The sequence below is a fragment of the Macaca thibetana genome, chromosome 1 (genome assembly GCF_024542745.1).
Source record: "Macaca thibetana thibetana isolate TM-01 chromosome 1, ASM2454274v1, whole genome shotgun sequence".
NCBI classification, from domain to species: domain Eukaryota; kingdom Metazoa; phylum Chordata; class Mammalia; order Primates; family Cercopithecidae; genus Macaca; species Macaca thibetana.
In genome coordinates, this window is record NC_065578.1 from 142,749,788 (window position 1) to 142,773,406 (window position 23,619).

General features: G+C 41.3%; 2 pseudogenes; both read left to right on the plus strand.

The window, feature by feature from the left end:
• The first annotated feature begins 10,969 nt into the window (after nt 1-10,969).
• Nucleotides 10,970-11,911, plus strand: LOC126937686 (60S acidic ribosomal protein P0-like; annotated as a pseudogene).
• A 989-nt stretch (nt 11,912-12,900) lies between these two features.
• LOC126937579 (X-ray repair cross-complementing protein 6-like) lies at nt 12,901-14,659 on the plus strand (annotated as a pseudogene).
• Nucleotides 14,660-23,619: the final 8,960 nt, after the last annotated feature.

A 23,619-nucleotide genomic window follows, 5' to 3' on the forward strand; every position in this document is an offset into this window, starting at 1 on the left:
AGCCAGTTCTTAACCAAATTATTATTTAGGAAAATAAATTATGTTACAAATATTAGTAGAACTGAGAGACCTCTTAGTTTAATGATTGTACTTTGTAACGGAGTGATGAATGGTAAATAAACTGTAGACTACATACAGATGTAATGACAATGACTTTATTGGGAAAAGATTTAGGAGATTGAAGGGTACACCTTTATTTGTCAAATCACAATGGGATTGCAGTCATAGGTTGGCTGTGGATATATGAAAGCAGCAAAAAGCAACAAAAGCATTTTGTGAGTCAATCGGCTATATGGAATTTATAATGAATTATGTTATGTATTTTGTTAGTTATAACTTGTATGCCACATACCCTTCAAATCAGTAAAATCCATAACAAACTTGTAAACTTACTTTTTTTTCCAGCAAACCAGTTGTTAAACACCACCACAACACCGCTGCCTGAAGATCTACAACCCTAGGAGACCTGAATTGAGTTGTTTGTTCATCTTCTCACCTGTGAAATGAAAGAAAGAAGGACGAAAAGGGAGAGGGAGGGAGAGAGATTACTTCCAGACAATCCTACTTCTTGCATTTCAAGTCTAAAATAGTGAAGAAAATAATAGTGATGGCAAATGCAGGGCTCACTCTGCACACGTAGAGCAGGTGGTCGCCTATCTGGTATGATTTGAAAGGTACTCTGAAGCCAGCCAGCCCAGAAATATCTAGCCCTCTGGCTTGCCCAAGCCTGCTTTTTGAAATTCACAGAATTTGAGTATGCTTCCTTTGGATGAGCTTCGTCTCCCATGCCTTTCTCTTGCCTCCAATACTCCTCATTATCACCTTAGCTCATATTTGAGTATAAATAACTAGATGTGACCTTGAAAAGCACTAAACTTCTTCCCAGGAAAATAAGGTGTAATAAAAAGCTCTGATGTGGGGAGGAAGCCGAAAATAATAACAACAAACCAACGTCAGACATGCCCTGACAGTGCAGGCCATAAAATGGGGATCTCAGACACCATGGGGCATAGGCACTGAGGGAACTGTTGGGAGCATAAGGGCTTTAGACAAGGGAAACTGGAAAGATGCAAGAGGAAAGGGACCTGGTGCAGACCCTGGTATTGAGCTTGCACCTTATACCCCTTTTGAAAAATAAGGAGGTTAGAGTGAGCTGTCGTGAAAACTATGGAGTCTGGGTAATAATGACGTGTCAATGCGGGTTTATGGACTGTAACCAATGCATTACTGTGACCATGAGCAAGGCTGTGCGTGTGTCGGGGACTGAAGGTGTACAGGAACTTCCTGTGCTTTCTGCTCAATTTTGTGCAAACCTAAAACTGCTCTAAAAAAACAAAAACAAAAACAAAAAAAAAAAACTCTTTTCAGAAAAGGGTGGGGGGAGTTCAGATCCTCAATGTGAACCTCGTCACAGTTCCTGTCTTCATCAGCCCACCCAAAGCCCTCCTGCCCTGCCTGTCACCATTTTCATGCCCTCTAGAGTCACTTATCACAACAGCAACAATCACAATCCTTGGAAAGGTGTCACTATGTCTTAATAAATAAACAGGCATACATGTGGATTTGTACATCCCAAGAGGTGGGACTGATGAGAGACAGCAGCACCCCATTCCCCCACAATCAATGAACAAACTCAGTAAATACTCTCTCCATCCCCTGTGCCCTTCAGCTCAAACATTATGACTCCCTTTTTTTCAAATATATCTCAATCTCTTTTCGGATGTGTATTTTATCTTGTACACTGCAACTATCCTGCTTTACAAAATACATATTTTTGAATCTCTTTTCAGAAGTTTATTAACCGTCCTTCCTGTTACTCCTCTTCATCTCCGAATGTCTACTGGAACTCCTCTTCAAATGCTATCATCAAATCTTTGAAGTTTGTTCACTTGCGATGTAAGGGGCTCCCTCCCTTGGATGTTCCTGGAAAGGCTGAATGGTCAGGAGAATATTGGGTTGTACTTGTGTATAAAACAGATTCTAGGCCGGGCGCGGTGGCTCACGCCTATAATCCCAGCACTTTAGGAGGTCAAGGCGGGCAGATCATCTGAGATCAGGAGTTCAAGACCAGCCTGGCCAACATGGTGAAACCCTGTCTCTACTAAAAATACAAAAATTAGCTGGGAGTGGTGGCACACACCTGTAATCCCAGCTACTCTGGAGGCTGAGGTAGGAGAATTGTTTGAACCCGGGGGGCAGAGGTTGCAGTGAGCCGAGATCATGCCACTTTTACGCCAGCCTGGGTGACAGAGCGAGACTCCGTCTCAAAAAAATAAAAAAAATAAATAAATAAAAAATAAAACAAATCCTAAAGCTGATGTGAGACTAGCCTGACTGGTCTTCACTCCCTTCCTCCCTCCCTCATGCATATATTTTATGGGAAATGACACATGTTTTCGAGAGGCGAGTTAAGGAATGACTCATTGACTGCACACAGAGAAAGTTAGCTTTCAGCAGCAACTGTAAGTAGCAGGATCAGCAGGGCCAGCTGGAAGTCGGTTCAGGGATGTGGCTCACCCTTTCCCTGGGCTGGGCCTGACCTCCACCTTGCTTGCCGCAGTGTCATTCTAATGAATCTTAAACCTGCATATCTGAACCTGCTTCATTGAAAAAGCGTTCTGGGATGATTCCCAGGCAACCCACATCACCCCTCTCCACCCAGAGCCCAGGCAACAGCTGTTCCCTCACCTGTCAGACTTGAATCGACTGAAACTGAAAATACAACCCAGCATCTAAGAACATTATATTTTTGGTGTATTTTTTTCTCTGTTTGAAAGTTCTCATGAAGACAAATTGAACCTTACTTCCACAGTTTGCGAACAACTTTTACTGAACAGTTTACCACAGTGGGACCGTTCTGGGAATCCAGAATATGTGACCACTGTGTCTGATGCTCCTCACAGGCCATTGGTCCTCAAGCATTGACATCCACGGATATTTCCACACCATGATTAGACGGCAGGGATCAAAACCAGAGGGCAGTTATCCCTACCTAAAAACTGCAGTCTTGGACAATTACTACTATTATATTTGGAGACGGAGTCTCGCTCTGTCCACCAGGCTGGAGTGTAATGGTGCAATCTTGGCTCACTGCAAGCTCTACCTCCCAGGTTCAAGTGATTCTTCTGCCTCAGCCTCCTGAGTAGCTGGGATTACAGGCATGCGCCACACTACGCCCGGCTAATTTTTGGATTTTTTAGTAGAGACAGGGTTTGAACATGTTGGCCAGGCTGGTCTCTAACTCCTGACCTCAAGTGGTCCGCCCGCCTCAGCCTCCCAAAGTGCTGGGATTACAGGTGTGAGCCACCATACTGGCCTAAATTATTCTTTTGTGACTGTTTTCTCACCTGCAGAAGGGAACAATAATAATACTTTTCTCATGAGGTTGTACGGAATACTGAGATAATGTGTGTGTAAAGGAGAAAAATAGCAACCACACTATTAGCTACCACAATTGCTTTCTAAGGCGAGGGATCTATGGCAGAAGGGTCCTCTTGTTTTCCTGAGATTCTTGCCGGGTCTGCTCAGTTTTGCTTAGTAAATAAACAAGATGTATACACGAAAGAAGAAAGAAAGAGAGAAAGAGGAAGGAAGGAAGGAAGGAAGGAAGGAAGGAAGGAAGGAAGGAAGGAAGGAAGGAAGGAAGGAAGGAAGGAAGGAAGGAAGGAAGGAAGGAAGGAAGGAAGGAAGGAAGGAAGGAAGGAAGGAAGGAAGGAAGAAAGAAAGAAAGAAAGAAAGAAAGAAAGAAAGAAAGAAAGAAAGAAAGAAAGAAAGAAAGAAAGAAAGAAAGAAAGAAAGAAAGAAAGAAAGAGAGAGAATTTGGACTTTCCAGGAATAGTTCAGGAGGATGCTCCTGAGGAATGGGACGAAAATAGCCAAAAAAAGAGGATCCAGGCCCGGCGCGGGTGGCTCACGCCCCTAATCCCAGCACTTTGGGAGGCCGAGATGGGCGGATCATGAGGTCAGGAGATCCAGACCATCTTAACACGGTGAAACCCCGTCTCTACTAATAATACAAAAAAAAAAAATTAGCTGGGCGTGGTGGCGGGCGCCTATAGTCCCAGCTACACGGGAGGCTGAGGCAGGAGAATGGCGTGAACCCGGGGGGCGGAGCTTGCAGTGAGCAGAGATCGCCCCACTGCACTCCAGCCTGGGCCACAGAGCGAAACTCCGTCTCAAAAAAAAAAAAAAAGAAAGGATCCAGTGAGAAGCTGTGAGGCCAGGAGAGGAGCTTGCAAGTTTAGAGGATTTAAGACCTGGGTTCGGATCCTGCCTCTACTGCTTACTAACCATGGATCTTTGGGCAAATTATTTAGCTTTGTTTTCTTTCAGTTTCCTCATATGGAAAATTGGGATAATACCACTTCCCTCTCACAGCTGTACTGAAGATTAAGTGAAATAATCATTGTGAAGTACCCAGTAACAGTATCTATTGTTGCTATTCCCGTGAATAACATTGAGAATGTACAGTCTGACCTCTGTAACAGAGAACATCTTGGCAAAAGCACATTCACTGCATGTTCGACTAAGAATGAACATATTCTTGGCACAACTTCTCCAGAGTCCAGTGTCAGTTCAGATACGGTTGAGAGAATCAAAGGGACATCCCGAGGTTCTGGTGGAAGCTACCCCAGCCTAAGCCCCTTGCCAACTCTCCAGTCTTTCCACCCCTGCCTTCTCCCTTTAAGATTTTTCTGGTCAATAAAAGCAGCATTGCTTTCTGTGATTCAGATGACACTTGTGAAAGACTTATATTTATGTAAATAAAATAAACTAATTTTTGTGAAATAGTTTTAGAAACCAGCTCAAGTCTGTTACACAAAGTAAGGCATTAGAATTATTGTAAGGAAAAAGAGACTTAATGAACACTAGGCTGTACATCCCTGTTTTGTGTCAAGTACAGTTTTCTTCAACTACATCATCTAGGCATTAAGAGGTTTTAAGGCCAGGCACAGTGGCTCATACCTATAATCCCAGCATTTTGGGAGGCTGAGGCGGGTGGATCACGAGGTCAGGAGTTCGAGACTAGTTTGACCAACATAGTGAAACCTCATCGTTACTAAAAACACAAAAATTAGCCAGGTGTGGTGTTCTGTGCCTGTAGTCCCAGCTACTCGGGAGGCTGAGTCAGGAGAATTGCTTGAACCCAGGAGGCAGAGGTTGCAGTGAACTGAGATCACGCTACTGCACTCCAGCCTGGGTGACAGAGCAAGACTCCATCTCAAAAAAAAAAAAAAAAAAAAAGAGGTTTTAAAAAATTCCTCTCTAGAGCTACACCTAGTTTCTCCAGAGTAACTGAATGAGTGCTAATTTTGCAAATGGCATAATTATATGGTTTCTGTCAAGGTAGAGCAGGCCTATTGATGTGTCCTGGAGGAGGATCAGAGAGCTGTGGCTACCTCCTGCTCTCCTACTTTGGTACCTCCATCCCAGGGACTGTGAGTACCTGCTAGTCCCAGGGCTAAGCACTGGGCATAAGAGAGAGGAAGACAGGCAGATCTGTGCTGCAAAGGCACTACTGTTGAAAATATCTGACACAAACAAACAATTAACAATATTCATTTACTTCCTTCTCAGTGAGAAGTGATACAAAGCTAACCAACAGAGGTATGCAAATGAAGACCTGGCCAAGTCTAAGAATGTGGGCGAAGACTTTCCTGAAAGTAATTAACACTTACACTGCAGCAAGAGATTAGAATGCACAGAAGAGGGATACAGAGAGAACTCCTTCCGGGAAGAGGGAACAGCATGTGCAAAGGCTCACAGGCAGAAAGGAGTCTGGTGTTGAGGATATGAAAGCAGATCAGTGCATCTTGAGTCTGGTAAGCAGATGAGGATGATGGGGGAACTGAGAGTGCCCCTAGGAATGAATCTCCCAGTTGTTTACCTTGGGGAATGGTGGAGATAAATTCTACTTTTCACAACTAAGGGAATAACCATTCATAATAAACAACAGAGAGGGGTAGCAGAAAAGTGAGGTGTGTGAGCAGATAGTTGTCGTTAAGTGTGTGAATGCTTTATTCAGCTAACTAGAACTCTGAGACATTGGGTCCAAGATCAAAGACAGATTGAGTGTTGGAGCTGGCTAGTCTTCCTCTATGTCATGGCCAGCTTGCAAAAACCTGGGCAGGAAGGAGGCTATTTGAAACTGTGGGTGGTTTTGTGCAAATCTGTTCCCACTAGTAGATGATCATCACAAGTAGAGAAGAGAGCATTAGACGTTAGACACTAACCAAACGTGTTGTCCCAGGTATTCCAGGCACCAGCACACTTAAGAACAGAACCCAAGCCTACTCCTCAGGTAACTCCTCTGCTTCCAGGGAACTTTCCACATGGTGACTTACTTGAGTGAGCAAATCTGCCTGTCAAGACCTGCTTATTTTGCCCTGATCACTTGGAGGCATGAGAAAATAAGGGTGTCCCAAGCTGGCCACAGGCAGCCATGCAACCTGCCTCTAATCCTAGCACCAAAGGCCCATGCCCATGACAGCACCAGGACAGAGTAGGGTCCTCCTGCTGGCCTGTCCTAGGGCCTTTAACTCATGCATCCTGGGATGGTATGTTCTACCACAGCACTACACAGATTTATGCATAGTCCCTCCATGTGGGACACACCTACAAGTGTGTCAAGTGGAAATCATCTCATGCCAGCAAGGAGAATCAGGAGAAACCATTGCCCCCGCCACCTTTGGACTCACAAGGGAAATATTTTTTCTTTGTAACACAACTGCTGAGAAACACCAGGGAATTTCCAACCCTCTTTGTCTTCCTCCTCCTCCTCCTCCATCACCACCACCACCACTTCTCTCTCATCCTCCTCCTCCTTCATCTTTCTCTTTCCCTTCTCTTCCTCCTCCTTCCTTATCTCTCTCTCTCTCCTTCTCTTCCTCCTCCTTTCCTTCTCCTCCCTCTCCTCATTTTTTTCCCATTTTTCTCCCCCTCCTCTTACTTATCTTTTTTTCTTAACACTTCTCTATACATTCCAATTTTTCTATAATGAAGACATCATGTTTGAATAAACAGGAAAAAGCCGAGGGGAAAAGAAAACAGAAAGGGGAAACTCAATCCCCAAGTCACCGAAGACTGACTACTGTGTGGCAAGAACCCTGGGGTCTGTCCCTGAACATTTCACTAATAATCCCTATAGCCATCAGCTCCATAGGAGAGGACATGATTTGGATCCTTTCTAAAGTCTGTTCCAGGTCTAAATGGAGCTGGAATATGTGAATAAGTTTATTTCTCAAGGCAAAAGAATCCTTCAGAGACTTCATTGTATTCTCCAAGAACATCATTATAGGACAATGAAACAAAGAAACAGCTTTGAACAAGGCCACTGGACTCATCCAGGGACCTATCATTTAGCCATGCTAAAAGGATTTAGCTCTCAGATGTCAAGGTAGTCCCACCAAGGGGACACACACACACATATACACACACATACACACATACATATACACACGCATACACACACATACACACACACACACAAGTACCACAGGAGGACTGCTGAGCTAGCAGGATTTCTTTCGTCACTGATTTGCTTCAAATTTTGTCTAAATTAGAGTCTCAAAGTAATGAACTTGTGTTCATCCTCAGCTTTAGGAATATGTAGGATTGTGGTGTTAGTAAACAGTGCCTATTGAGTAGAACCATTACTAATCAATTATTTATTTCTAAAAATTCATTAATGCCCCACCCTGAAGAAGTCTTCTACTCCTTTCATATCTGGGGCAGCTCTGATAAGTGGATGGCATCAGTCTTCAGCCCCATAACCTTATAGAGGTTCTCCACGTTTTGAGGGACAGGTGGAGTTTTTTTCACCCACTTGAAAGAAAACGTCTTTGTATATATCACTCATACCCTTCAGGAAGCCAGAGCCTGGAGGCCTATTGGTAGAATGAAAACTAGAATTGACTTAATTGACTCTGAGTTTCTATGGGAGCTTTTTCATGTGAATACAGTAATGAGGTTCCCTCCCCATCTCTCCTTTTAGTTGAACATGGTGCCGGGTGTAGTAGTTCATGCCTGTAATCCCAGCACTTTGGGAGGCCCAGGCAGGTGGATCACTTGAGGTCAGGAGTTAGAGACCAGTCTGGCCAACATGGCAAAGCCTCATCTCTAATAAAAATGCAAAAATTAGCCAGGCATGGTGGCATACCCCTATTCCCAGCTATTTAAGAGGCTGAAGCACAAGAACTGCTTGAACCCGGGAAGCTGAGTTTGCAGTGAGTTGAGATCATGCCACTGCACCCCAGCCTGGGTCATGGAGTAAGATTCCATCTCAAAAATAAATAAATAAATAAAAATAAAAAAGATCATGGTCACACCTCACCATCACCACCACTCACTATTTGCACATCCCCAATCCCCAGTGCTCATGGGGATTGGCCTTAACTTGCGAATAGTGATTTATTGATGCCACTGTAGGGGTGGAACCCTGAATCACAAAAATCAATGCAGAAAACTGACTGTCTTAGTCTGTTTTGTTTTGCTATAAAGGAACACTGGAGGTTGGGTAATTTATAAAGAAAAAGAAAGTTTATTTGGTTTATGATTCTGGATGGCTGGATAATTTATAAAGAAAAAGAAGGTTTATTTGGTTTATGATTCTGGGTGGCTGGAAAGTTCAATATTGGGCATCTGCATCTGGTAAAACCTTCAGGCTGCTTCCACTCATGGTGGATGGCGAAGAGGAGCCGGTGTGTGCAGAGGCTGCACGCTAAGAAAGGAGGGAAGCAGGAAGGAGCAAAGATGGTTTTAGCAACCAGTTCACATGGGAACTAACATAGTGAGAACTCACCAGTCCAGAGTGGAAGGGCATTTGATATATTCATGAAGGATCCACTCCTGTGACCCAAATACTTCCCACTAGGCCCCACCTCCCAACATCGCTACACTGGGGATTAAATTTCAACATGGGATTTGGTGGGGACAAACAAATTATATCCAAACCATAGCATTCCACTCCTGCCCCCAGCCCCAGCAAACTCATGTTATTCTCACATTGTGAAATACAATCATCCTTTCCCAATAGACCCAAAAGTCTTAACTCATTCCAGCATCATCTCAAAAGTCTAAAGTCCAAAGTCTCATTAGAGACTCAAGGTAAGTTCCTTTCAACTATGAGCCTGTAAGATGAAAAACAAGTTATTTACCTCCAAGATACAATGGTTGTTCAGGCATTGGGTAAACCCTGACGATTTGCAATTAAGTGAGAAAGCTATTTTCATATTTTGAACTTATGGTTTAATTATGTCATTTAATCTCCACAGCAGAACACTGGTTATTAGCACTCCCATTTCATAGATCGAGAACCTGAGGCTCCATAAGTTGTATCAGCTATACATGAATATTAATCCATACCTTAACAGCAGACCTAGAATAACCAGGAATAATCAATCAAATAAAGATGGAGAGGCTAAAAAGAGAAAACAAGACTATCATGAGAGTATCAGCAGATTTCACAATTCCCTGAAATACCTAGAGCTTCACTGTATAATAGGATCACCACTATCCACATGGGTCTATTTAAATTCAAGTTAGTTAAATTTAAGTAAAAGTTAAAATTTAGTTCTTCAGTCACGCTAATCATAAGTTCAGTGATCACACATAGTTAGTGGCTACAGTACTGGACAGGACAGATTTAAATAGCATCTTTATCATCACAGAAAATTCTATTGAATGGCACTGCTCTAGAATATGTCCTCATGAGTGAAGGGGTCTATTCTTAGAAGATGGTAATTTTTCAAGTGCTATTGTGCGAGCTGTATTTATGTGAAGTTCCTAGAGTACAGAAGGCATCTGCTTCCTCCCATTAAAGGGACAAAATGCAACAGAAAGCCTTTGTTCCTAGTTTTTCAAGAACCTCCCCACGTGCCCAGGAAACAGAGTTCTTCAATGGCCAAAAGATAGGATTCTTGGGGTCACACAGGCACATTGTCTTTCTCTGAGCTCTGTTTCCCACTCCATGTGGCATGATAAATAAGTGGACTCAGGCCTTCTCCCAAGAGGCTCTGTCAGATCTTACCTTGACATCCTTTCATCATACAGCAGACTACAGGTAGGTAAGATCCTAAGCTTCAGATTTGACCCACAGTGGGGAACAGGGAGAGAAACACAGGGTAGAAAATCTCATTTGTGCCTTGAGCCTAAACCAGAGGCCCACCTATCCCCACCAAAGCTGCACTGAGTGTTATTGACATTGACTTGGGCCTTAATAAAATTGCAATTTGGTTATTATTTGATATTCCTATGTGTACCATTCCTTGGGGAACCTGAAAGGTAGAAATTAACAAGCAGGGAAGAATGAGGGTATTTCTTGGTTGCTAAACATTAATTATTGCTATTAAAACTTTATCCGCTATAGTTTGAATGTGTCCACTCCAAAATTCAGCTGTTGAAACTTAATGCAATGTGATAGTATAAAGAGGTGGAGTTTTCTAGAGATGATAAGGTCATGAGAGCTCATCCCCTCATGAATGGGATTAAGGCCTTTATTAAAGAGTCTTCTTTAAAGAGTCTTATTGAAAGAGCTGTAGCACTCAGCTGGCTTGCTCTTTAGCCTTCCACCATGTGAGGACACAGCGTTCCTTCCCTCTGGAGGATGCAGATCTCACCAGAAAACATCATCTGCCGTCATCTTAATCTTGGACTTTCCAGCCTCCCGAACTGTGAGAAAATAAATTTCTTTTCTTTATAAATTATCCAGTCTCAGGCATTTTGTAATAGCAGCACAAAACAGACTAAATCACCATTTCCCAATCATTAATAATTAATCAATTTTCTTTCTTTGTGACATGCTATTCTCTCCTTTCTGAAAGTCTCTTTATTTTTCTTCAATGACAGTGCTCTCTGAGTTATCTTTCTACCCCTGTGGCTATTCATAAAAAGTGCCTCCTCTCACCAGGTGTCCTCATGAAAGTGACATCGTCTTTAAACCCCGTGTGACAATCCCTGATGCACCACTATGATGCCCAGGGAAGACAGGGTGACCTGGAAGTCAACTACTTCCTTAAAATCATCCAACTTTTGGATGATTATCTGAAATGTTTCATCGTGGGAGCAGACAGTATGGACTCCAAGCAGATGCAGCAGATCCGCATGTCCCTCTGCAGGAAGGCCATGGTGCTGATGGTCAAAAACATCATGATGTGGAAGGCCATCTGAGGGCACCTGGAAAACAACCCAGCTCTGGAGAAACTGTTGCCTCACATTCGGGGGAATGTGGGCTTTGGGTTCACCAAGGAGGACCTCACTGAGATCAGGGACCTGCTGCTGGCCAACAAGGTGCCAGCTGTGGCCCATGCTGGTGCCATTGCCCCATGTGAAGTCACTGTGCCAGTCCAGAACACTGGTCTGGGGCCCAAGAAGACCTCCTTTCTCCAGGTTTTAGGCATCACCACTAAAATCTCCAGGGGTGCCACTAAAATCCTGAGTGATATGCAGCTGATTAAGACTGGAGACAAAGTGCGAGCCAGCAAAGCCACACTACTGAATATCTCTCCCTTCCCCTTTGGGCTGGTCATCCAGCAGATGTTCCACAATGGCAGCATCTACAACCCTGAAGTGCTTGACGTCACAGAGGAAACTGCCTTCTCACTTCCTGGAGAACGTCCGCGATGTTGCCAGTGTTGGTCTGCAGATTGGCGACCCAACTGGTGCATCAGTACCCCATTCTATCATCAGTGGGTACAAACGAGTCCTGGCTTTGTCTATGGAGATTGATTACACCTTCCCACTTGCTGAAAAGGTCAAGGCCTTCTTGACTGATCCATCTGCCTTTGTGGCTGCTGCCCCTGTGGCCACTGCTGCCACGACTGCTCCTGCTGCTGCTGCAGCCCCAACTAAGGTTGAAGCCAAGGAAGAGTTGGAGGAGTCGGACAAGTATATGGGATTTCGTCTCTTTGACTAATCACCAAAAAGCAACCAACTCAGCCAGCTTTATTCGCAAAACAAGGAAATAAAGGCTTCTTTAAAAAGAAAAAAAAAAGTGCCTTCCTCTGGACATGGTGGCTTGTGCCTGTAGTCTTCGGTACTCCAGAGGCTGATGTGGGAGAATTGCTTCAGCCCAGGAATTCAAGGCTTCAGCAAACTATGATTGCACCACTGCACTCCAGCCTGTGCAACAGGGCAAGACTCCATCTCTCTCTCAAAAAAAAGTACCTTTAGCTTATGCTTCTTTTGCACCCCTTTAAATGTTGATATTCCCCAAGATTTCATATTCAACTGCTTGCCCATTCTGAATTCTTCTTGAACTATTGTACCTACATTTATGATTTATCCACTTACCATATATTAATACTTAAATGTTCTATTTACATCTCACACCTCCACACAGAGATACTCAATGACCTATTACATACCACCTCTTGGATGTCCCACAGATAATCCAAATTTATCTTAGCTCAAACCAAACTTATCATTTTCTCTTCCCATTGCTAAATCTTTTATTTCCCCCACTGTCAGCCAAAATGAGTCATTGCCAGCACCACTCATCTTTGCTGATCAATTTTAACCAGAATTATGTTTGTGTTATCCTAGGCTTCTTCAAAAAGCCTGAGCCACAACACTCCACAAAAACAACTAGTAATACATCAAAGATTTTTAAAAGATAATATTCCATGCTGGTTACATGTAATATTGTAAGGAGGATACATTATTAGGATATACATTAATAGGATACATTGTAAGGAGCACAGTTATGTACTCTTATGATTGAGTTGTAAATGTATACATTTCTAGAGAGCAATTTGATGATGTGTATTGCTACCAATATCAGAACATTCCTTTGGAACACTCTTGGGTCTCTGAAATAATGTAGTGAGACAGAGACCAGACTGGCAGAGAGAATCTTAAGAGACCATTCTGCCCTGGCCTGCACCAAAGTGAGCAATAAGCAACATGTCAGGGTGAAAGTCTTATTACAAAACTGGAGGCGATCAAGAAGCAGAATAAGAACATTTTGAACTGGACATCGCTAAAGAGGTTGCACAGACCCACAGCACTTCAGCATTACCAAGGGCTTGAAACCCATGAGAATCATGTGAAGCAAGTGGAGACTATAAATATTCAGGAAGAAATAGTTTGATTTTTTTGGTTGATGCCTCCACAGCTATGTGTGAATCTCAGAGTGAAGATGAGTTGACTCCTTTTGACATGAGCATCCAGGAATTGGATAATCCAGGTGCAAAACGAATTCTAGAGCTTGACCGGTTTAAGGGGCAGTAGGGACAAAAACGTTTTCAAGACCCAATGGGCATGGACCTGACTACTCACTCAGTGAAATGTTGTGAGTCTGTGCCAACAACCTCTTCAGCAATGTACTGTACAAGAGGAGTCATGTTGTTCACCAAGGAAGACAACCCCCAAGGCAATGACAGTGTCAAAGCCAGCTGGGCCAGGACCAAAGCCAATAACCACTGAGATACAGGCATCTTCCTTGACTTGATGCACCTGAAGAAACCTGGAGGCTTTGACATATCTTTGTTTTACAGAGATATCATCAGCATAGCAGAGGATGAGGACCTCAGGGCTCCCTTTGAGGAATCCAGCAAGCTAGAAGACCTGTTGAGGCAGTTTTGAGCCAAGGAGATCAGGAAGTGAGCACTCAGCAGGTTAAAGTTGAAGTTTAGCAAAGATATAGTGCTCTCTGTGGGCATTTATAATCTGATCCAGAAGGCTCTCAAGCCTCCTCCAATAAAACTCTATCGAGAAATAGATGAATCGGTGAAAACTAAGACCTGGACATGTAATGTAAATACAGGCAGTTTGCTTCTGCCTAGAGATACCACGAGGTCTCAGATGTATGGAAGGCATCAGATTATACTGGAGAAAGAGGAAACAGAAGAGCTAAAATAGTTTGATGAACCAGGTTTGATTCTCATGGGTTTAAGCCCTTGGTAAAGCTGAAGAAGCACCATTACCCAAGGCCCTCCTTCTTTGTGTACTCTGAGGAGTCGCTGATGAATGGGAGCTCAACCCTGTTCAGTGCTCTACTCATCATGTGTCTGGAGAAGGAGGTCACAGCATTGTGCAGATACACACCCTGCAGGAACATCCCCCCTTATTTTGTGGCTTTGGTGCCACAGGAAGAGGAGTTGGATGATCAGAAAATTCAGGTGACTCCTGCAGGCTTCCAGCTGGTCTTTTTATGCTATGCTGATAATAAAGGGAAGGTGCCCTTTACTAAAAAAGCCACGGCAACCCCAGAGCAGGTGGACAAGGTGAAGGCTATTGTTCAGAAGCTCCGATTCAAATACAGAAGTGACAGCTTTGAGAACTCTGTGCTGCAGCAGCACTCCAGGAACCTGGAGGCCTTGGCCTTGGATTTGATGGAGCCTGAGCAAGCAGTGGACCTGACATTGCCTGAGGTTGAAGCAATGAATAAAAGACTGGGCTCCCCACTGGTGGATAAGTTTAAGGAACTTCTCTATCCACCAGATTACAATCCTGAAGGGAAAGTTAGCAACATAAAACACAATAATGAAGGTTTCAGAAGCAAAAGGCCCAAGGTGGAGTATTCAGAAGAGAAGCTGAAGAACCACACAAGCAACGGCACACTGGGCAAGTCTGCTGTCCCCATGCTGAAAGAGGCCTGCTGGGGTATGAGCTGAAGAAGCAGGAGCCACTGGAAACCCTCACCGATCACTTCCAGAACTGACCAGAGGCCACGCGTCCAGCTGCGCTTCCACATTGTAGCCAGGCTGCCTGGCCTTGTTCTCAGCCAGTGAAAACTGGTGTCAGCTGAGCTAGGAAGAGCCTGCCTGACAGAAGCAGAGGGACTTTATCTTTATGAGGCTTTCTGTTGCCATGGCAATGGTGTAGCCCTCCCACTTCGCTGTTCCTTACTCTACTGCCTGAATGAAGAGCCCTAACTTTGTACAGTAGGAAAAAAAATAGAGACTATACTGCCCTCCTGATGCCAAGTGTCACTCCGAGCAGCATCAAGGGAGTAAACAATGTGATGTCGGGATTTTTTGTTTGTTTGTTTGTTTGTTTTTGTTTGTTTTTTAGAGAGAGAGAGTCCTAGGCTAGAGTGCAGTGGCACAATCATGGCTCAGATCTTCCTCCGGTTCAGGTGATCCTCCCCTGTCAGCCTCCCAGGTAGCTGGGACTCCAGGCGTGAACCACCATGCCGGGCTACTTTTTGTATTTTTTTAAGAGATAGGGTTTCACCATGTTGCCCAGGCTGGTGTCAAATTCCTGGGCTCAAGCAACCTGCCCGCCTCAGCCTCCCAAAGTGCTGCAAAGTTCTGGGATTACAGGCATGAGCCATCAAACATGGTGTGATGTCTTAAGATCAGTTTATCAGAATGATTTTTCACAAAAGTTTATACTGAACTCCTCTTGAAATCACATCATCCATGTTATCCTCTCAAGCCATTTGTCTTCCACGATTATAACAACTCACAACTCATTACGTCAGGAATCAGGGCTGATGACAGAAGTCCGACTGCAAATGCAGACACCTCTCTCAATTTGAAGGGGCTTATGCTCATGAGTCTCAGCCAGTGCTAGTTTCTTTCTCTTGCACCTTCTTAGAATGCTAGATATCAGGCCCCAGTCAGCCAGCCTCAAGACACTCTGATATTTCTGTTGCAATATTGTATAGATCCTAAGTAGCTAATATGAAAAGAGCAAAGAATTCTAACTCTATCAAACTATACTCCAATCACAAAAGGAGACTTTCTACTCATTTGAAGGGGCACTTTCTGATGGCGCCTGGTGGCATTTTGCATTAAATAAAATTTATTTTGCAGTAAATAAAATGTAATGCAAAATGCCATCAGGCACCACCAGAAAGTGCCCCTTCAAATGAATGGAAAGCTCTATTCAGAGAAATCAAGGAAGCAAAGAATGCAGACCACCTGGTGAATGAATTGGAGATATAATGTGGTACTTTAGCTTCTAGGGCCTGGTGCCCAAAGTGGTGGTGCCCAAAGTGGTGCACCCGAAATCTGTTTAGGGATCTCCATTCTATCTTGTGTCTTCTCAACATATATCAGGAATCTCCAGAAATTTATTCTCAATTCCTCCTGAATAAATTTATCCTAAGTCAATAAGTAGAGACATGAGAAAAGATTTGTGGTCTAGGATGTTCAATGCAATATAATTTATAAAAAATTAAAAATATTAAAAACAACCTAAATGTCCAGAAGACATTACAAATTAAAATACTATGAATATTATTCTGCCATTAAAAATTATACATTGGAATAATATAATGTCATGAAAGAGTGCTCATAATATTCAATAAAAAATAGGATATACAAGTGTTTATAAATATCATTCAATTAAATGTCTAAATATACATGTGCATTCAAAAGAAGAATTGAGGAAATGATGATGAGATTAGAGGAGATTTTCCTGCAATATGTAGTTATTATTTTTAGAATAAAAAAAAAGAAGAGACATTAGGTTGTCTCTGGCTAATTAATTAGTACCTGGTGATATATAGTTTTTATTTACATGTTCTCTTCCTCCAATTAGATTTGAATGTCCTGGAAAGCAAAGATCTTGTTTGCTATTCTTTAGTGTTTCTGTCTTATAACACAGAGCTTTTTGCACACAAAGGCAATCAATCAGTAAGTCTGAGGAGAAGTAGCTAACACCATCAGTTCAGTGATCACTTCTAGAAAGGCCTTATGGTCAATCTGTCAACAAAATGAGTGGTGGCTAACTTCATTCTTCTACAGCAACGAAGATGCCAAAATTCCACGTGTAGAGGAACAGCAATAAAATGAGGGTCACACACATCAGAGTTCCAATTCCAACTTCACCGCTTAATGGCTAAGTGATTTTGACCAAGTTATCTACTTCTGTGAGCCCGTTTGAGCACTAATAAGAATACCACTCCTCACAGTGGTTATGAAAATTAAAGAAGATACAGTGCCTGGCAAATCATTGGTATTTTCCCTTTTCCCTTTTGAAGCATGGCTCATTTTACTGAGAAAATTACATTATAAATAATTAAAAGTGTCATCAGCTCCCACAGTTTGTTAAATATCTTCTTTTGAAGAACTCAAAGGTTCTAAAATTAAATTTTACATGATACCTGTATTGGACAGAATCCACCGACATCTGGAAAACTGGAGGCCAAATTTTTTCTTTTTGTCGAAATTAGTTTTTTTGGTATTTTCTTGGAAACCTCTTGCTGTTTTATCAAATCTGATTAAGGAGGGACATCCAACTCCCCACGGACTAGAGTTAACATTAGATACGAAAGACTCATAGAGACAAGAGAGATGAGTAATATGTTTCAGCTCATTTATTTTCAAAAGCTTCTCTAGGTAGGAGAAAAGAAGAATAGCAGGAACTTGTAAAGAATGACCAGTTTTATGAGGCAAAACGATATCCCTTTCATAATTTAATACTAGGAAGGAAGATTACCTTTGATAAAATAGTTACCTTAGAACTGTAGTTCGAAATGGAGTGAAATGGAGTGATACTTCTTTTGTGTTCCTCCCTTATAGTATATTATAATGAATTTAATAAGGTTATATGAAAATTTATTCCTTTTTATTATTATACTTTAAGTCCTGGGATACATGTGCAGAACATGCAGGTTTGTTACGTAGATATACATGTTCCATGGTGGTTTCCTGCAACCATCAACCCGTCATCTACATTAGGTATTTCTCCTAATACTATCCCTCCCCTACTCCCCCAAACTCTGACAGGCCCCAGTGTATTATGTTCCCCTCTCTGTGTCCATGTGTTCTCATTGTTCAATTCCCACTTATGAGTCAGAACACGCAGTGTTTGGTTTTCTGTTCCTGTGTTAGTTTGTTGAGAACGATGTTTCCAGTTTTATCCATGTCCGTGCAAAGAACATGAACTCATCCTTTTTGATGGCTGCAAAGTATTCCATAGTGTATATGTGCCATATTTTCTTTATCCAGTCTATCATTGATGGACATTTGGGTTGGTTCCAAGTCTTTGCTATTGTGAACAGTGCTGCAATTAACATACGTGTGCATGTGTCTTTATAGTAGGATGATTTCTAATTCTTTGGGTATATACACAGTAATGGGATTGCTGGGTCAAATGGTATTTCTGGTTCTAGATCCTTGAGGAATCGCTGTCTTCCACAATGGTTGAACTAATTTACACTCCCACCAACAGTGTAAAAGCGTTCCCATTTCTCCACATCCTCTCCAGCATCTGTTGTTTCCTAACTTTTTAATGATCGCCATTCTAACTGGCATGAGATGGTATCTCATTGTGGTTTTGATATGCATTTCTCTAATGACCAGTGATGATGAGCTTTTTTTCATAAGTTTGTTGGCTGCATAAATGTCTTCTTTTAAGAAGTGTCTGTTCATATCCTTCACCCACTTTTTGGTGGGGTTGTTTGTTTTATTCTTGTAAATTTGATTAAGTTCCTTGTAGATTCTGGATGTTAGTCCTTTGTCAGATGGATAGATTGCAAAAATTTTCTCCCATTCTGTAGGTTGCCTGTTCACTCTGATGATAGTTTCTTTTGCTGAGTGGAAACTCTTTAGTTTAATTAGATTCCATTTATCAATTTTGGCTTTTGTTGCCATTGCTTTTGGTGTTTTAGTTGTAACATCTTTGCCCATGCCTGTGTCCTGAATAGTATTGCCTAGGTTTTTTCTAAGGATTTTATGGTTTGGGGTTTTACATTTAAGACTTTAATCCATCTTAAGTTAATTTTTGCATAAGGTGCAAGGAAGGGGTCTAGTTTCTGTTTCCTGCATACAGCTAGCCAGTTTTCCCAGCACCATTTATTAAATAAAAAATCCTTTCCTCATTCCTTGTTTTTGTCAGGTTTGTCAAAGATCAGATGGTTGTAGATGTGTGACATTATTTCTGAGGCCTCTGTTCTGTTCCGTTGGTCTATATATCTGTTTTGGTACCAGTACCATGCTGTTTTGGTTACTGTAGCTTTGTAGTATAGTTTGAAGTCAGGCAGTGTGATGCCTCCAGCTTTGTTCTTTCTGCTTAGGATAGTCTTGGCTACATGGGCTCTGTTTTGGTTCCATATGAACTTTAAAGCAGTTTTTTCCAATTCTGTGAAGAAAGTCAATGGTAACTTGATGGGGATAGCATTGAATCTGTAAATTACCTTGCGCAGTATGGCCATTTTCCTATCCCTAAGCATGGAATGTTTTTACATTTGTTTGTTCCTCTCTTATTTCTTTGAGCAGTGGTTTGCAGCTCTCCTTGAAGAGGTTTTTCACATCCCTTGTAAGTTGTATTCCTAGGTATTTTATTCTCTCTGTAGCAATTGTGAATGGGAGTTCACTCATAATTTGGCTCTCTGTTTGTCTATTACTGGTGTATAGTAATACTTGTGATTTTTGCACATTGATTTTGTACCCTGAGACTTTGCTGAAGTTGCTTATCAGCTTAAGGAGATTTTGGACTGAGATGATGGGGTTTTCTAAATATACAATCATGTCATCTGCTAACAGAGATCATTTGACTTCCTCTCTTCCTATTTGAATATCCTTTGCACTCAGAGAAACATACAAAATTAAAGGATTTATTATACTCACAGGCCCTAGAATGGGACACAGATCACACCATGCAGGGGGCCTCGTGGGAAGAGTACTAAAGAAGCGGACTCAACCAAGCAGGAGTGGAGTCAAGAGAAAGGACCCCTGGGCAAGTGGATTTACTAGGAGTCCAGGTGAAGTACACAAGCAAAAAACATGAGGGGGTTTCATCGGTGCATTTGAATGTCTCTAGGTCACAGTCAAGTTATGGTAAAAAGTTAACTTGTAGTAGGGACCAGCTTCATCCAACTGGTGCACCTGGTTGCTTAGGCAAGATGCTCACAGCCTGTTTGTGGACATGTTGAGACACCAGTAACATATGAAGCTTTAAAAATTTACAACATACCCTTCCTCTGAAAGGTAGTTCAAAGATAGTTGCAATAATAAGGTTGGACTATTTGTGCATTAAGCAAGCCAGTCATTTCAGCAGGAGAAAAAAACAGTGATAATGATTGGCTGAATTTTAGTGTATGTAACTCAAGGCTGTTTAATGCTACGTCTGGGTACAGTTCCATAAAAAACGGTCTCATTCCCCACCATGCTTTGGGAAATACTGCTTCTGTTAGTTACAATATCATCCATATTGCAGAATTCTTGATCCTTGTCCTACAAAATCTTTAGTATGTGGTTTTTGTTCTCTTGGTCTCAAGATGGTTCCTCTATGTCCTTCAGATACCACATCCTCATTCCAGGCAGGAGGAAGGAGTGAGGACACCAGAGCGAGTGTGCCAGCTGGTCTTTGATTTTTCATTGAAAAATAATAGTTTTCCTAATATTTTTACCCAGTAGAATGCAGCTTGCATCTCACTGGGCAAAATTATGTTACTTGCCGATTCGTAAGTGCAAAAGAGGCTGGGAAATCATCATCATGAAACATTTTTTTTCTCTGCAAGTTCATCAGATACTCTATCAAATCCATTTTCATCCCTAGAGACATCTCTCCTGGTGTACTCTGTCATCCTACTCCAATCTGAGCTGGATACACTGTAGGCTGGATGCTTAGTCAGAAAACTTGGGACACTTATATTTCCACCATCTTAGAAATTTTTCTCCTTACTCCGGTGTTATATCCTCTGTTTCTTGGCTGCTTAGTTCTTGGTTTACTCCCTTGTTTGGTGGTTCTCATCCTTCAGTAGATTTTTGAAAGGGGAAGTAAATTTTTGAGACCTTACATGTCTGAACATGTCTTCTATCTAGTATCAAACTCGACTGGTAGCTTGGTTGAGTAGAATTTTAGATTGAAAATAATTTTTCTGGCAGGGTGCAGTGGCTCACACCTATAGTCCCAGCACTTTGGGAGGCCGAGGTGGGCGGATCCCCTGAGGTCAGGAGTTTGAGAAAAGCCTGGCCAACATGGCGAAAGGTCTCTACTAAAAACACAAAAATTAGCTAGGCGTGGTGGTGGGTGTCTGTAATCCCAGCTACTTGGGAGGCTGAGGCAAGAGAATCGCTTGAACCCAGGAGGCGGAGGTTGCAGTGAGCCAAGATCACACCACTGCACTCCAGCCTGGGCAACAGAGTGAGACTCCGTCTCAAAAAAAAAAGAAAAGAAAAGAATTTTTCTTTGGCTTTTGAAGGCATTGCTTTCCTATGATTCCAGTGATTGAGAAGTCTGGTCCCTTTCTTATTCCAGAAGTTATGTATATATTCTATTTTTCTCTCTGACGATTTTCAATGTGCTCTGTCACTGATGTTGTAGAAGTTGGCTTGATTCCTTATTTATTAGGCAGTTGTGGGCCTTCGTAATCTGGAAATTTATGTCCTTCAAATCTAGGAAAAGTTCTCTTACTCCTTCTTTGATCGTATATTTTCGTTTCCTCTGTTCTCGTTACCTAGAATGACTATTAATTAAATATTGCACCTATTGGATGCTCCTTTTAGTTTATTGTTTTTGTTTTCTCTCATTAACCATCTCTCTTCCTATTTATTCTACTTTCTCATGATTAGTGTTTGCATAATGTATCTTTTCTATCATTTCACTTTTAACCTATGTGTTTCTTTCGATTTCATGTACATGTCTTGCAAACAAATACAATGTGATCTTGCTTTTTATCCAATCTGACAATCTTTGCCTCTTAATGGGTTTAATTCATTTACATTTATTGTAATTATTGATATGGTTGGATTTAAGTCTTGCTGTTTGTTTCTTATTTATCCTATGTGTTTTTTGTTCTTTTTATACCTCCTTTACTAATATCTATTGAATTAGTTATTACTTTAATACAATATCAAAGCATACAGCATTTTAATACACTATATTAATACAATATATTTAATAAAATATTTGATTGTATCTATTGCCTTTTTAGTTATACTTCTTTGTTTATTTTTTGTTCACCTTGAATTAGCATTTTACAGTTCACATGTAATGTAAGAACCTAACAACACAATGTTCCCACTTACCCCTTCCATGTTCCTTGTGTTGATTTTGTCAAAAATTTTAGTTCTATATATGTTATAAAACTCATAATATATTACTATAATTATATTCACTTTGAACAGTGTATTGTCTTTTAGAATATCAAGGAACAAGAAAAATTATTATCATTATTATTATTTTGAGACAGAGTCTCTCTCTGTCACCCAGGCTGGAGTGCAGTGGTGCAATCTCGGCTCACTGCAATCTCTGCCTCCTGGGTTCAAACAATTTTCCCCTTCAATGTCAGAGTAGCTGGGACTACAGGTGTGTGCCACCATGCCTGGCTAATTTTGTATTTTTGTTAGTAGAGATGGGGTTTCACCATGTTGGCTGGTCTCAAACTCCTGACCTCAAATGTTCTGCCCACCTCAGCCTCCCGGAGTGCTGGGATTACAGGTGTGAGTCATAGCTCCCGGCCTCAAGGAACAAGAAAAAAGTATTTTTTAATAATTACTCACATATTTACTATTTACAGTATTCTTCATTTAGGTGTGAGTTTGTTTTATGTTATTTTCCTTCAACCTGAAGAACTTACTGTAACATTTCTTGTAGTACAAGTTTGGTGGTATCATATTGTCAGCTTTTTAAAAAATATCTTCTTTTTTAATTTCTTTCTTTTTTGTGTGTGTGACAGGTCTCAGGTCTTTCTTTGTTGCCTAGGCTGGTCTGGAACTACTAGGCTGAAGCAATCATCCTGCCTCAGTCTCCCAAAGTGCTGGGATTACAGGTGTGAGCCACCAGCCTTAAAATATCTTTATTACCTTCATTTTTAATGGATATTTTCCTTCTAGGCTAATAGTTTATTTTTTCTCTCAGTACTTTTCTGTCATCAGTACAACTGATGTCATTCAGTTGTCTTCTGTCTTGCATTAGTTCTGATGAGAAGTTCAGCAGTCATATCTATTACTGTTGTCCTGTATTTAATATATCCTTTCTTCCTCTCCAGTTGCTTTCAAGATTATCTTTGATTTAGCAATTTTATTATGATGGGCATACCTATGATTTTCTTTGTATTTATCCTGATTGAGGTAAGTTGAGCCTGTTGAATCTCTAGGTTGATATTTTCCTTCAAATTTGAATTTTTTTTTTTAGTCAAAATGTCTTCAAATACATTTTTCTGTCTCTCCTTTGCCTTGGACTCTAATTACAAATATGTTAGACCACTCAATATTTTTCCAAAGGTCACTGAAGTTGGTTCTTTTTTCCTGCAGTCATTTTTTTCTCTGTGCTTCTGTTTTGCTAGCTCCTATTGATGTGTTTTAAAGTTTATTGATTTTTTTCCCCTTCTGCAGTGGTCAAATTAATGTTAACCTCAGTCAATAAATTTTTTATTTCATGTATTTTTTTTTAGAATTTCCACTTGCTTCTTTAAAATAGTTTCCATTTCTGTATTGAAATTTCCCATTTGATCATTCATTTTTTATACATTTTCTGTTATGCCCTTGAACATATTTATAAGTTATTTTACAGTCTTTGCTAATTCCAATACCTGTGCCATATCTCATATCTGGGTTTGCTTCTACTGAATGTCATTTCTCCCTATTATGGTTCCTGTTTTCTAATCTCTTTATAGATGAATAATTTCTTTTATTGAAGTTGGACATTATGGATAACACAATGGATTTTACTGTCTTCTTTTAAGACTGTTAAATATTGCTCTTGCAGATAGTTAACTGGTGA